The 12,129-nt window shown below is 51.0% G+C and overlaps 19 non-coding genes across 19 annotated transcripts; 10 read left to right on the plus strand and 9 right to left on the minus strand.

The window, feature by feature from the left end:
• Positions 1-1,339: 1,339 nt before the first annotated feature.
• On the minus strand, positions 1,340-1,425 carry TRNAY-GUA (transfer RNA tyrosine (anticodon GUA)). Its single transcript is given in 2 exon segments — positions 1,340-1,375; positions 1,389-1,425. It is a non-coding gene; the product is annotated as a tRNA-Tyr (tRNA).
• Positions 1,426-1,796: 371 nt separating this feature from the next.
• Positions 1,797-1,869, plus strand: TRNAK-CUU (transfer RNA lysine (anticodon CUU)). Its single transcript has one exon. It is a non-coding gene; the product is annotated as a tRNA-Lys (tRNA).
• Positions 1,870-2,110: 241 nt separating this feature from the next.
• TRNAG-UCC (transfer RNA glycine (anticodon UCC)) lies at positions 2,111-2,182 on the plus strand. Its single transcript has one exon. It is a non-coding gene; the product is annotated as a tRNA-Gly (tRNA).
• Positions 2,183-3,359: 1,177 nt separating this feature from the next.
• On the minus strand, positions 3,360-3,433 carry TRNAN-GUU (transfer RNA asparagine (anticodon GUU)). The gene has a single exon. It is a non-coding gene; the product is annotated as a tRNA-Asn (tRNA).
• Positions 3,434-3,580: 147 nt separating this feature from the next.
• Positions 3,581-3,666, minus strand: TRNAY-GUA (transfer RNA tyrosine (anticodon GUA)). Its single transcript is given in 2 exon segments — positions 3,581-3,616; positions 3,630-3,666. It is a non-coding gene; the product is annotated as a tRNA-Tyr (tRNA).
• A 371-nt stretch (positions 3,667-4,037) lies between these two features.
• On the plus strand, positions 4,038-4,110 carry TRNAK-CUU (transfer RNA lysine (anticodon CUU)). Its single transcript has one exon. It is a non-coding gene; the product is annotated as a tRNA-Lys (tRNA).
• A 241-nt stretch (positions 4,111-4,351) lies between these two features.
• Positions 4,352-4,423, plus strand: TRNAG-UCC (transfer RNA glycine (anticodon UCC)). Its single transcript has one exon. It is a non-coding gene; the product is annotated as a tRNA-Gly (tRNA).
• Positions 4,424-5,600: 1,177 nt separating this feature from the next.
• Positions 5,601-5,674, minus strand: TRNAN-GUU (transfer RNA asparagine (anticodon GUU)). The gene has a single exon. It is a non-coding gene; the product is annotated as a tRNA-Asn (tRNA).
• Positions 5,675-5,821: 147 nt separating this feature from the next.
• TRNAY-GUA (transfer RNA tyrosine (anticodon GUA)) lies at positions 5,822-5,907 on the minus strand. The gene is given in 2 exon segments: positions 5,822-5,857; positions 5,871-5,907. It is a non-coding gene; the product is annotated as a tRNA-Tyr (tRNA).
• A 371-nt stretch (positions 5,908-6,278) lies between these two features.
• On the plus strand, positions 6,279-6,351 carry TRNAK-CUU (transfer RNA lysine (anticodon CUU)). Its single transcript has one exon. It is a non-coding gene; the product is annotated as a tRNA-Lys (tRNA).
• A 241-nt stretch (positions 6,352-6,592) lies between these two features.
• On the plus strand, positions 6,593-6,664 carry TRNAG-UCC (transfer RNA glycine (anticodon UCC)). Its single transcript has one exon. It is a non-coding gene; the product is annotated as a tRNA-Gly (tRNA).
• A 1,177-nt stretch (positions 6,665-7,841) lies between these two features.
• Positions 7,842-7,915, minus strand: TRNAN-GUU (transfer RNA asparagine (anticodon GUU)). Its single transcript has one exon. It is a non-coding gene; the product is annotated as a tRNA-Asn (tRNA).
• Positions 7,916-8,062: 147 nt separating this feature from the next.
• Positions 8,063-8,148, minus strand: TRNAY-GUA (transfer RNA tyrosine (anticodon GUA)). The gene is given in 2 exon segments: positions 8,063-8,098; positions 8,112-8,148. It is a non-coding gene; the product is annotated as a tRNA-Tyr (tRNA).
• Positions 8,149-8,519: 371 nt separating this feature from the next.
• Positions 8,520-8,592, plus strand: TRNAK-CUU (transfer RNA lysine (anticodon CUU)). Its single transcript has one exon. It is a non-coding gene; the product is annotated as a tRNA-Lys (tRNA).
• Positions 8,593-8,833: 241 nt separating this feature from the next.
• TRNAG-UCC (transfer RNA glycine (anticodon UCC)) lies at positions 8,834-8,905 on the plus strand. The gene has a single exon. It is a non-coding gene; the product is annotated as a tRNA-Gly (tRNA).
• A 1,177-nt stretch (positions 8,906-10,082) lies between these two features.
• On the minus strand, positions 10,083-10,156 carry TRNAN-GUU (transfer RNA asparagine (anticodon GUU)). The gene has a single exon. It is a non-coding gene; the product is annotated as a tRNA-Asn (tRNA).
• A 147-nt stretch (positions 10,157-10,303) lies between these two features.
• On the minus strand, positions 10,304-10,389 carry TRNAY-GUA (transfer RNA tyrosine (anticodon GUA)). The gene is given in 2 exon segments: positions 10,304-10,339; positions 10,353-10,389. It is a non-coding gene; the product is annotated as a tRNA-Tyr (tRNA).
• A 371-nt stretch (positions 10,390-10,760) lies between these two features.
• On the plus strand, positions 10,761-10,833 carry TRNAK-CUU (transfer RNA lysine (anticodon CUU)). Its single transcript has one exon. It is a non-coding gene; the product is annotated as a tRNA-Lys (tRNA).
• A 241-nt stretch (positions 10,834-11,074) lies between these two features.
• TRNAG-UCC (transfer RNA glycine (anticodon UCC)) lies at positions 11,075-11,146 on the plus strand. The gene has a single exon. It is a non-coding gene; the product is annotated as a tRNA-Gly (tRNA).
• The last annotated feature ends 983 nt before the right edge of the window (positions 11,147-12,129 follow it).

The following is a 12,129-nucleotide window of genomic DNA, read 5'->3' on the forward strand; positions in this document are numbered from 1 at the left end:
CCTTGAAGAAAGCTCCTAAGATATCCTGGCTTAGCGACAACTGTGGAGACTTTCTTCGGCATTCGAAAAGTCTCTGGCCTTATGCTTTAACTCGCTCAGGAGGTCCAGCATTATCCAGGGCCAAGGTTCAGCCATTTTGACTACTGATTCCCAAAGAGAATCAACTCTGTCACACACAACATTGCTAAGTATCTGGCAACAACGCTAACACCCTTAGCTGGCATCATATTGCACCATTTGCTATTCGGTGACGAAGGCATCGAATAGCAAATGACCCGCTTTGGACTGTGTCTTGCAAGGCAAGGAAAGGGGTGCATTTGGGCAAGGAGGCCTACAGGAAACCTACCCACACACACCGCTATCTGCTTTTTGGCTCACACCACCCACTGGAACCCAAGCTGGGGCTTCTTAGGACTCTGCAATATCGGGCTGACGCGGTAACAACAAAAAGAGTCTACAGACCCTCTCAGGTGTGCTTTGAAAGCTTGTGGCTAGCCAGACTGGGTCTTGACTAAACATCCACAAGGTCACGAAAACAAACTGGGGAGAAGCAGAACATTTGGAGAAATATAGTCACCCCCGTAAGCCACTGGAGTGTCAGAAAAACTCCGGAGGATCTTTAACAACAATTGCATCGCTGTGTACTTCAAGTCCAGCAATACACTGGGACGGAAGCTTGTACATCGGCACTATCTGCACTGCCCATTTTGAACATCGCTCTAGCTAGCCAAGCGATTTGACAACAATTGTCACCTTTAGCCACGCCGATCTAGGCACCAATAGCTATGCAGGCTTCCTGCCACCAACAATGGGATCATCTAACTTGAACAGGGCGGTTCTACAATTTTCACACCTCCCCCTGTTCTTGGACAATCAACATCGACACATTCACATGGTGATTGTCTTAAGGTGTGACTAGAAGTGCTGCAGTTATCTTCCTGAGCCAAAGAAGTGGCTCGATCAACTATGTAAACCTCTTCAACAAACGGCTAGTACATTTGCAAGGGTCTCCAGTGAACGCTTGTTTGTCTGCTCAGTTGCCGGTCACCTGAAGAGAGCCAAAGGACACGCTTTGTTTTAGCCTTCGGGCCCCACTGAGGTAATGGAGAAAACATGAGCGTCCCTGGGTGGGCTCGAACCACCAACCTTTCGGTTAACAGCCGAACGCGCTAATCGATTGCGCCACAGAGACTGCACGCCGAGGGCCGGCGCACCGGCCGAGGGAGACATGAATAATAAAAACAAAGTTCCTTAAAAGGCTTCCCAATTGCACATTTCTAGAGTGCCTTCTAGAGTGCCTTCTAGTTAAAGGGGGAGAGAGGCAGGGTAAAAGAGGGCATCCTTCGAGCCGGAATCGAACCAGCGACCTAAGGATTACTACGTTGACGCTACAGTCCTCCGCTCTACCAGCTGAGCTATCGAAGGGCCCGCCGGTGGGTCGTAGCCCGTGACTCCTTGCATTCAAAGCCAGCGCTTTGCCCTTTGCGTTAGTCCTTCTGCCTTGAGGGATTGGTCTATGCCGCCTCTGCCTGAAAGGTCAAATGCCTTGGCAGCTGTGATGTGGGAAAGCTCGGCTTCACGTTTTGCACAGCGAGAAAACACAATCGAAGCACCTACCGCGTTTTGTTGGGAGCCCAAAAACCACAGCAGCAACGGTGATGTACCTCCCTGACAGCAAGTAAGCGCAGGAGTGTTTGGAAGCGCATTGCGTCTATCAAAACAAATTGGGCCGAAAGTTAGCAAAAAGTGTTTGGCGTCAGTTGGTAGCAAGAGGCCACACGGGAGGCAGCGTCTTAGCCCGGCTAGCTCAGTCGGTAGAGCATGAGACTCTTAATCTCAGGGTCGTGGGTTCGAGCCCCACGTTGGGCGTATGGCATCGCAACGTTTTGGCCCAGTCAGTGGCATTCATGCGCACTGCACGGCCCCACCTTTACCATATCGACTGGCTTCTCTTCCATTCCCTCTACAAACGGGGAAATGTTTCGAGCTTATCTTTCTAGTGGTCAATTCGTATGGCAGCAAGTTGACCTTGCGCTGGGGCGTGGTTCTTATCAGCGCCACGTGTGACACGAATTGGATAGAGATAGTGGCACAGGCCCCGGACAGCCTTGCGTTGGTGGTATAGTGGTGAGCATAGCTGCCTTCCAAGCAGTTGACCCGGGTTCGATTCCCGGCCAACGCACTCCTATCCCTTTTTGGCCTTGCAAAGCGGCCCTAAGCAAAGACCCAAGTCATCCAGGTCCTTGAAGAAAGCTCCTAAGATATCCTGGCTTAGCGACAACTGTGGAGACTTTCTTCGGCATTCGAAAAGTCTCTGGCCTTATGCTTTAACTCGCTCAGGAGGTCCAGCATTATCCAGGGCCAAGGTTCAGCCATTTTGACTACTGATTCCCAAAGAGAATCAACTCTGTCACACACAACATTGCTAAGTATCTGGCAACAACGCTAACACCCTTAGCTGGCATCATATTGCACCATTTGCTATTCGGTGACGAAGGCATCGAATAGCAAATGACCCGCTTTGGACTGTGTCTTGCAAGGCAAGGAAAGGGGTGCATTTGGGCAAGGAGGCCTACAGGAAACCTACCCACACACACCGCTATCTGCTTTTTGGCTCACACCACCCACTGGAACCCAAGCTGGGGCTTCTTAGGACTCTGCAATATCGGGCTGACGCGGTAACAACAAAAAGAGTCTACAGACCCTCTCAGGTGTGCTTTGAAAGCTTGTGGCTAGCCAGACTGGGTCTTGGCTAAACATCCACAAGGTCACGAAAACAAACTGGGGAGAAGCAGAACATTTGGAGAAATATAGTCACCCCCGTAAGCCACTGGAGTGTCAGAAAAACTCCGGAGGATCTTTAACAACAATTGCATCGCTGTGTACTTCAAGTCCAGCAATACACTGGGACGGAAGCTTGTACATCGGCACTATCTGCACTGCCCATTTTGAACATCGCTCTAGCTAGCCAAGCGATTTGACAACAATTGTCACCTTTAGCCACGCCGATCTAGGCACCAATAGCTATGCAGGCTTCCTGCCACCAACAATGGGATCATCTAACTTGAACAGGGCGGTTCTACAATTTTCACACCTCCCCCTGTTCTTGGACAATCAACATCGACACATTCACATGGTGATTGTCTTAAGGTGTGACTAGAAGTGCTGCAGTTATCTTCCTGAGCCAAAGAAGTGGCTCGATCAACTATGTAAACCTCTTCAACAAACGGCTAGTACATTTGCAAGGGTCTCCAGTGAACGCTTGTTTGTCTGCTCAGTTGCCGGTCACCTGAAGAGAGCCAAAGGACACGCTTTGTTTTAGCCTTCGGGCCCCACTGAGGTAATGGAGAAAACATGAGCGTCCCTGGGTGGGCTCGAACCACCAACCTTTCGGTTAACAGCCGAACGCGCTAACCGATTGCGCCACAGAGACTGCACGCCGAGGGCCGGCGCACCGGCCGAGGGAGACATGAATAATAAAAACAAAGTTCCTTAAAAGGCTTCCCAATTGCACATTTCTAGAGTGCCTTCTAGAGTGCCTTCTAGTTAAAGGGGGAGAGAGGCAGGGTAAAAGAGGGCATCCTTCGAGCCGGAATCGAACCAGCGACCTAAGGATTACTACGTTGACGCTACAGTCCTCCGCTCTACCAGCTGAGCTATCGAAGGGCCCGCCGGTGGGTCGTAGCCCGTGACTCCTTGCATTCAAAGCCAGCGCTTTGCCCTTTGCGTTAGTCCTTCTGCCTTGAGGGATTGGTCTATGCCGCCTCTGCCTGAAAGGTCAAATGCCTTGGCAGCTGTGATGTGGGAAAGCTCGGCTTCACGTTTTGCACAGCGAGAAAACACAATCGAAGCACCTACCGCGTTTTGTTGGGAGCCCAAAAACCACAGCAGCAACGGTGATGTACCTCCCTGACAGCAAGTAAGCGCAGGAGTGTTTGGAAGCGCATTGCGTCTATCAAAACAAATTGGGCCGAAAGTTAGCAAAAAGTGTTTGGCGTCAGTTGGTAGCAAGAGGCCACACGGGAGGCAGCGTCTTAGCCCGGCTAGCTCAGTCGGTAGAGCATGAGACTCTTAATCTCAGGGTCGTGGGTTCGAGCCCCACGTTGGGCGTATGGCATCGCAACGTTTTGGCCCAGTCAGTGGCATTCATGCGCACTGCACGGCCCCACCTTTACCATATCGACTGGCTTCTCTTCCATTCCCTCTACAAACGGGGAAATGTTTCGAGCTTATCTTTCTAGTGGTCAATTCGTATGGCAGCAAGTTGACCTTGCGCTGGGGCGTGGTTCTTATCAGCGCCACGTGTGACACGAATTGGATAGAGATAGTGGCACAGGCCCCGGACAGCCTTGCGTTGGTGGTATAGTGGTGAGCATAGCTGCCTTCCAAGCAGTTGACCCGGGTTCGATTCCCGGCCAACGCACTCCTATCCCTTTTTGGCCTTGCAAAGCGGCCCTAAGCAAAGACCCAAGTCATCCAGGTCCTTGAAGAAAGCTCCTAAGATATCCTGGCTTAGCGACAACTGTGGAGACTTTCTTCGGCATTCGAAAAGTCTCTGGCCTTATGCTTTAACTCGCTCAGGAGGTCCAGCATTATCCAGGGCCAAGGTTCAGCCATTTTGACTACTGATTCCCAAAGAGAATCAACTCTGTCACACACAACATTGCTAAGTATCTGGCAACAACGCTAACACCCTTAGCTGGCATCATATTGCACCATTTGCTATTCGGTGACAAAGGCATCGAATAGCAAATGACCCGCTTTGGACTGTGTCTTGCAAGGCAAGGAAAAGGGTGCATTTGGGCAAGGAGGCCTACAGGAAACCTACCCACACACACCGCTATCTGCTTTTTGGCTCACACCACCCACTGGAACCCAAGCTGGGGCTTCTTAGGACTCTGCAATATCGGGCTGACGCGGTAACAACAAAAAGAGTCTACAGACCCTCTCAGGTGTGCTTTGAAAGCTTGTGGCTAGCCAGACTGGGTCTTGGCTAAACATCCACAAGGTCACGAAAACAAACTGGGGAGAAGCAGAACATTTGGAGAAATATAGTCACCCCCGTAAGCCACTGGAGTGTCAGAAAAACTCCGGAGGATCTTTAACAACAATTGCATCGCTGTGTACTTCAAGTCCAGCAATACACTGGGACGGAAGCTTGTACATCGGCACTATCTGCACTGCCCATTTTGAACATCGCTCTAGCTAGCCAAGCGATTTGACAACAATTGTCACCTTTAGCCACGCCGATCTAGGCACCAATAGCTATGCAGGCTTCCTGCCACCAACAATGGGATCATCTAACTTGAACAGGGCGGTTCTACAATTTTCACACCTCCCCCTGTTCTTGGACAATCAACATCGACACATTCACATGGTGATTGTCTTAAGGTGTGACTAGAAGTGCTGCAGTTATCTTCCTGAGCCAAAGAAGTGGCTCGATCAACTATGTAAACCTCTTCAACAAACGGCTAGTACATTTGCAAGGGTCTCCAGTGAACGCTTGTTTGTCTGCTCAGTTGCCGGTCACCTGAAGAGAGCCAAAGGACACGCTTTGTTTTAGCCTTCGGGCCCCACTGAGGTAATGGAGAAAACATGAGCGTCCCTGGGTGGGCTCGAACCACCAACCTTTCGGTTAACAGCCGAACGCGCTAACCGATTGCGCCACAGAGACTGCACGCCGAGGGCCGGCGCACCGGCCGAGGGAGACATGAATAATAAAAACAAAGTTCCTTAAAAGGCTTCCCAATTGCACATTTCTAGAGTGCCTTCTAGAGTGCCTTCTAGTTAAAGGGGGAGAGAGGCAGGGTAAAAGAGGGCATCCTTCGAGCCGGAATCGAACCAGCGACCTAAGGATTACTACGTTGACGCTACAGTCCTCCGCTCTACCAGCTGAGCTATCGAAGGGGCCGCCGGTGGGTCGTAGCCCGTGACTCCTTGCATTCAAAGCCAGCGCTTTGCCCTTTGCGTTAGTCCTTCTGCCTTGAGGGATTGGTCTATGCCGCCTCTGCCTGAAAGGTCAAATGCCTTGGCAGCTGTGATGTGGGAAAGCTCGGCTTCACGTTTTGCACAGCGAGAAAACACAATCGAAGCACCTACCGCGTTTTGTTGGGAGCCCAAAAACCACAGCAGCAACGGTGATGTACCTCCCTGACAGCAAGTAAGCGCAGGAGTGTTTGGAAGCGCATTGCGTCTATCAAAACAAATTGGGCCGAAAGTTAGCAAAAAGTGTTTGGCGTCAGTTGGTAGCAAAAGGCCACACGGGAGGCAGCGTCTTAGCCCGGCTAGCTCAGTCGGTAGAGCATGAGACTCTTAATCTCAGGGTCGTGGGTTCGAGCCCCACGTTGGGCGTATGGCATCGCAACGTTTTGGCCCAGTCAGTGGCATTCATGCGCACTGCACGGCCCCACCTTTACCATATCGACTGGCTTCTCTTCCATTCCCTCTACAAACGGGGAAATGTTTCGAGCTTATCTTTCTAGTGGTCAATTCGTATGGCAGCAAGTTGACCTTGCGCTGGGGCGTGGTTCTTATCAGCGCCACGTGTGACACGAATTGGATAGAGATAGTGGCACAGGCCCCGGACAGCCTTGCGTTGGTGGTATAGTGGTGAGCATAGCTGCCTTCCAAGCAGTTGACCCGGGTTCGATTCCCGGCCAACGCACTCCTATCCCTTTTTGGCCTTGCAAAGCGGCCCTAAGCAAAGACCCAAGTCATCCAGGTCCTTGAAGAAAGCTCCTAAGATATCCTGGCTTAGCGACAACTGTGGAGACTTTCTTCGGCATTCGAAAAGTCTCTGGCCTTATGCTTTAACTCGCTCAGGAGGTCCAGCATTATCCAGGGCCAAGGTTCAGCCATTTTGACTACTGATTCCCAAAGAGAATCAACTCTGTCACACACAACATTGCTAAGTATCTGGCAACAACGCTAACACCCTTAGCTGGCATCATATTGCACCATTTGCTATTCGGTGACGAAGGCATCGAATAGCAAATGACCCGCTTTGGACTGTGTCTTGCAAGGCAAGGAAAGGGGTGCATTTGGGCAAGGAGGCCTACAGGAAACCTACCCACACACACCGCTATCTGCTTTTTGGCTCACACCACCCACTGGAACCCAAGCTGGGGCTTCTTAGGACTCTGCAATATCGGGCTGACGCGGTAACAACAAAAAGAGTCTACAGACCCTCTCAGGTGTGCTTTGAAAGCTTGTGGCTAGCCAGACTGGGTCTTGGCTAAACATCCACAAGGTCACGAAAACAAACTGGGGAGAAGCAGAACATTTGGAGAAATATAGTCACCCCCGTAAGCCACTGGAGTGTCAGAAAAACTCCGGAGGATCTTTAACAACAATTGCATCGCTGTGTACTTCAAGTCCAGCAATACACTGGGACGGAAGCTTGTACATCGGCACTATCTGCACTGCCCATTTTGAACATCGCTCTAGTTAGCCAAGCGATTTGACAACAATTGTCACCTTTAGCCACGCCGATCTAGGCACCAATAGCTATGCAGGCTTCCTGCCACCAACAATGGGATCATCTAACTTGAACAGGGCGGTTCTACAATTTTCACACCTCCCCCTGTTCTTGGACAATCAACATCGACACATTCACATGGTGATTGTCTTAAGGTGTGACTAGAAGTGCTGCAGTTATCTTCCTGAGCCAAAGAAGTGGCTCGATCAACTATGTAAACCTCTTCAACAAACGGCTAGTACATTTGCAAGGGTCTCCAGTGAACGCTTGTTTGTCTGCTCAGTTGCCGGTCACCTGAAGAGAGCCAAAGGACACGCTTTGTTTTAGCCTTCGGGCCCCACTGAGGTAATGGAGAAAACATGAGCGTCCCTGGGTGGGCTCGAACCACCAACCTTTCGGTTAACAGCCGAACGCGCTAACCGATTGCGCCACAGAGACTGCACGCCGAGGGCCGGCGCACCGGCCGAGGGAGACATGAATAATAAAAACAAAGTTCCTTAAAAGGCTTCCCAATTGCACATTTCTAGAGTGCCTTCTAGAGTGCCTTCTAGTTAAAGGGGGAGAGAGGCAGGGTAAAAGAGGGCATCCTTCGAGCCGGAATCGAACCAGCGACCTAAGGATTACTACGTTGACGCTACAGTCCTCCGCTCTACCAGCTGAGCTATCGAAGGGCCCGCCGGTGGGTCGTAGCCCGTGACTCCTTGCATTCAAAGCCAGCGCTTTGCCCTTTGCGTTAGTCCTTCTGCCTTGAGGGATTGGTCTATGCCGCCTCTGCCTGAAAGGTCAAATGCCTTGGCAGCTGTGATGTGGGAAAGCTCGGCTTCACGTTTTGCACAGCGAGAAAACACAATCGAAGCACCTACCGCGTTTTGTTGGGAGCCCAAAAACCACAGCAGCAACGGTGATGTACCTCCCTGACAGCAAGTAAGCGCAGGAGTGTTTGGAAGCGCATTGCGTCTATCAAAACAAATTGGGCCGAAAGTTAGCAAAAAGTGTTTGGCGTCAGTTGGTAGCAAGAGGCCACACGGGAGGCAGCGTCTTAGCCCGGCTAGCTCAGTCGGTAGAGCATGAGACTCTTAATCTCAGGGTCGTGGGTTCGAGCCCCACGTTGGGCGTATGGCATCGCAACGTTTTGGCCCAGTCAGTGGCATTCATGCGCACTGCACGGCCCCACCTTTACCATATCGACTGGCTTCTCTTCCATTCCCTCTACAAACGGGGAAATGTTTCGAGCTTATCTTTCTAGTAGTCAATTCGTATGGCAGCAAGTTGACCTTGCGCTGGGGCGTGGTTCTTATCAGTGCCACGTGTGACACGAATTGGATAGAGATAGTGGCACAGGCCCCGGACAGCCTTGCGTTGGTGGTATAGTGGTGAGCATAGCTGCCTTCCAAGCAGTTGACCCGGGTTCGATTCCCGGCCAACGCACTCCTATCCCTTTTTGGCCTTGCAAAGCGGCCCTAAGCAAAGACCCAAGTCATCCAGGTCCTTGAAGAAAGCTCCTAAGATATCCTGGCTTAGCGACAACTGTGGAGACTTTCTTCGGCATTCGAAAAGTCTCTGGCCTTATGCTTTAACTCGCTCAGGAGGTCCAGCATTATCCAGGGCCAAGGTTCAGCCATTTTGACTACTGATTCCCAAAGAGAATCAACTCTGTCACACACAACATTGCTAAGTATCTGGCAACAACGCTAACACCCTTAGCTGGCATCATATTGCACCATTTGCTATTCGGTGACGAAGGCATCGAATAGCAAATGACCCGCTTTGGACTGTGTCTTGCAAGGCAAGGAAAAGGGTGCATTTGGGCAAGGAGGCCTACAGGAAACCTACCCACACACACCGCTATCTGCTTTTTGGCTCACACCACCCACTGGAACCCAAGCTGGGGCTTCTTAGGACTCTGCAATATCGGGCTGACGCGGTAACAACAAAAAGAGTCTACAGACCCTCTCAGGTGTGCTTTGAAAGCTTGTGGCTAGCCAGACTGGGTCTTGGCTAAACATCCACAAGGTCACGAAAACAAACTGGGGAGAAGCAGAACATTTGGAGAAATATAGTCACCCCCGTAAGCCACTGGAGTGTCAGAAAAACTCCGGAGGATCTTTAACAACAATTGCATCGCTGTGTACTTCAAGTCCAGCAATACACTGGGACGGAAGCTTGTACATCGGCACTATCTGCACTGCCCATTTTGAACATCGCTCTAGCTAGCCAAGCGATTTGACAACAATTGTCACCTTTAGCCACGCCGATCTAGGCACCAATAGCTATGCAGGCTTCCTGCCACCAACAATGGGATCATCTAACTTGAACAGGGCGGTTCTACAATTTTCACACCTCCCCCTGTTCTTGGACAATCAACATCGACACATTCACATGGTGATTGTCTTAAGGTGTGACTAGAAGTGCTGCAGTTATCTTCCTGAGCCAAAGAAGTGGCTCGATCAACTATGTAAACCTCTTCAACAAACGGCTAGTACATTTGCAAGGGTCTCCAGTGAACGCTTGTTTGTCTGCTCAGTTGCCGGTCACCTGAAGAGAGCCAAAGGACACGCTTTGTTTTAGCCTTCGGGCCCCACTGAGGTAATGGAGAAAACATGAGCGTCCCTGGGTGGGCTCGAACCACCAACCTTTCGGTTAACAGCCGAACGCGCTAACCGATTGCGCCACAGAGACTGCACGCCGAGGGCCGGCGCACCGGCCGAGGGAGACATGAATAATAAAAACAAAGTTCCTTAAAAGGCTTCCCAATTGCACATTTCTAGAGTGCCTTCTAGAGTGCCTTCTAGTTAAAGGGGGAGAGAGGCAGGGTAAAAGAGGGCATCCTTCGAGCCGGAATCGAACCAGCGACCTAAGGATTACTACGTTGACGCTACAGTCCTCCGCTCTACCAGCTGAGCTATCGAAGGGGCCGCCGGTGGGTCGTAGCCCGTGACTCCTTGCATTCAAAGCCAGCGCTTTGCCCTTTGCGTTAGTCCTTCTGCCTTGAGGGATTGGTCTATGCCGCCTCTGCCTGAAAGGTCAAATGCCTTGGCAGCTGTGATGTGGGAAAGCTCGGCTTCACGTTTTGCACAGCGAGAAAACACAATCGAAGCACCTACCGCGTTTTGTTGGGAGCCCAAAAACCACAGCAGCAACGGTGATGTACCTCCCTGACAGCAAGTAAGCGCAGGAGTGTTTGGAAGCGCATTGCGTCTATCAAAACAAATTGGGCCGAAAGTTAGCAAAAAGTGTTTGGCGTCAGTTGGTAGCAAGAGGCCACACGGGAGGCAGCGTCTTAGCCCGGCTAGCTCAGTCGGTAGAGCATGAGACTCTTAATCTCAGGGTCGTGGGTTCGAGCCCCACGTTGGGCGTATGGCATCGCAACGTTTTGGCCCAGTCAGTGGCATTCATGCGCACTGCACGGCCCCACCTTTACCATATCGACTGGCTTCTCTTCCATTCCCTCTACAAACGGGGAAATGTTTCGAGCTTATCTTTCTAGTAGTCAATTCGTATGGCAGCAAGTTGACCTTGCGCTGGGGCGTGGTTCTTATCAGCGCCACGTGTGACACGAATTGGATAGAGATAGTGGCACAGGCCCCGGACAGCCTTGCGTTGGTGGTATAGTGGTGAGCATAGCTGCCTTCCAAGCAGTTGACCCGGGTTCGATTCCCGGCCAACGCACTCCTATCCCTTTTTGGCCTTGCAAAGCGGCCCTAAGCAAAGACCCAAGTCATCCAGGTCCTTGAAGAAAGCTCCTAAGATATCCTGGCTTAGCGACAACTGTGGAGACTTTCTTCGGCATTCGAAAAGTCTCTGGCCTTATGCTTTAACTCGCTCAGGAGGTCCAGCATTATCCAGGGCCAAGGTTCAGCCATTTTGACTACTGATTCCCAAAGAGAATCAACTCTGTCACACACAACATTGCTAAGTATCTGGCAACAACGCTAACACCCTTAGCTGGCATCATATTGCACCATTTGCTATTCGGTGACGAAGGCATCGAATAGCAAATGACCCGCTTTGGACTGTGTCTTGCAAGGCAAGGAAAAGGGTGCATTTGGGCAAGGAGGCCTACAGGAAACCTACCCACACACACCGCTATCTGCTTTTTGGCTCACACCACCCACTGGAACCCAAGCTGGGGCTTCTTAGGACTCTGCAATATCGGGCTGACGCGGTAACAACAAAAAGAGTCTACAGACCCTCTCAGGTGTGCTTTGAAAGCTTGTGGCTAGCCAGACTGGGTCTTGGCTAAACATCCACAAGGTCACGAAAACAAACTGGGGAGAAGCAGAACATTTGGAGAAATATAGTCACCCCCGTAAGCCACTGGAGTGTCAGAAAAACTCCGGAGGATCTTTAACAACAATTGCATCGCTGTGTACTTCAAGTCCAGCAATACACTGGGACGGAAGCTTGTACATCGGCACTATCTGCACTGCCCATTTTGAACATCGCTCTAGCTAGCCAAGCGATTTGACAACAATTGTCACCTTTAGCCACGCCGATCTAGGCACCAATAGCTATGCAGGCTTCCTGCCACCAACAATGGGATCATCTAACTTGAACAGGGCGGTTCTACAATTTTCACACCTCCCCCTGTTCTTGGACAATCAACATCGACACATTCACATGGTGATTGTCTTAAGGTGTGACTAGAAGTG

Source organism: Aquarana catesbeiana, unplaced genomic scaffold (genome assembly GCF_042186555.1).
Source record: "Aquarana catesbeiana isolate 2022-GZ unplaced genomic scaffold, ASM4218655v1 unanchor86, whole genome shotgun sequence".
Classification (NCBI taxonomy): Eukaryota; Metazoa; Chordata; class Amphibia; order Anura; family Ranidae; genus Aquarana; species Aquarana catesbeiana.